The sequence below is a fragment of the Cebus imitator genome, unplaced genomic scaffold (genome assembly GCF_001604975.1).
Source record: "Cebus imitator isolate Cc_AM_T3 unplaced genomic scaffold, Cebus_imitator-1.0 Scaffold114, whole genome shotgun sequence".
Classification (NCBI taxonomy): domain Eukaryota; kingdom Metazoa; phylum Chordata; class Mammalia; order Primates; family Cebidae; genus Cebus; species Cebus imitator.
Genome location: NW_016107429.1, coordinates 454965 through 456231, shown reverse-complemented (window position 1 = coordinate 456231; position 1267 = coordinate 454965).

Sequence of the window (1267 nt, the reverse complement as noted above, 5' to 3'; positions counted from 1 at the left end):
AACCTCTGTCCTTTATAAATTACTCAGTCTCAGACAGTGCTTTATATCAGTATGAAAATGAACTAATACAACTAACAAGCTAATACATAGGGAAATAATAATAATTTTAAAACTCTAAGTCAAAAAGAGAGCAAGAACATAGATCAAACTGGATAAATAGAAAATAAATAGTATATGACTAAAACATATTAAATACAAATTGTGTTACTGTAAGTAGAAAATACATTTAGAAGAGAGACTCTCACTTAAGTAAAATAACAAATATACACACTGTGCAAATGAGACATTTCAACCATTAAGGTGCAGTAATATTGAAATTATAAGATGTAAAATGATAGAATGTATAGACACTAACCAAATGAAAGTTAGCATTTCTATGCTGATATGAGACATTTCAGACCTTAAGCCAAATATATTATTAAAGATAAAGACCACCATTTTAATAAAATAATAAAAATATTTAATTCACCAGGAAAATATAACCATTTAAACTGGATGCACCTACTTAATACAGTATTGTATAAATTAAGAAACAATTGAGAAAGTAAAAGGCAAATGATGGAAATTCACACAGCCTGTGATTTAACTGTGAAGTAATCAATAAGGATATAACAAATACACAGTATGAGTATTACAAATCACTGTACCCCAAAATGTGGGATGCACAAAGAATAATGAAAATGTTTTGACTGCGTGACGCAGACCACAAAGCAAATCTCAAGAAAACAGAAAGCCTTTAATTCTCGTTCCATATGTACTCTAACCACAGTCTGATTAAGGTTGAAACCAATTTCAAATACTCTCTCTAACATTAAGAAGTACATGTGTAGATAATACATATGTCTCAATAAAATCACAGTATGTTTAGAAAACACTTTAATTATAATAAAATGTTATATAAAATAACTTGTGAAATGTGTCCAGAAGGAAATATGTTGTTTTAAAATTCTGTTTTAGTAAAGGATAAAGAGTAAAACTCAATGCATTAAGAGTCATATAAACAAAGATGGGCATCATCACATATCATACGAATTTAATAAATAATAACAAAATAACTTGAACAGCTTTACACCAAACAGTTTGAAACAGAATCACTAGAATTATATTACTTATAAACATTACTGGGTATATATCCAAAGGATTACAAATCGTTATACTATAAGGACACGTGTACACGAATGTTCATTGCAGCACTGTTTACAATAGCAAAGACCTGGAACCAACCCAAATGCCCATCGACGATAGACTGGATAGGGAAAATGTGGCA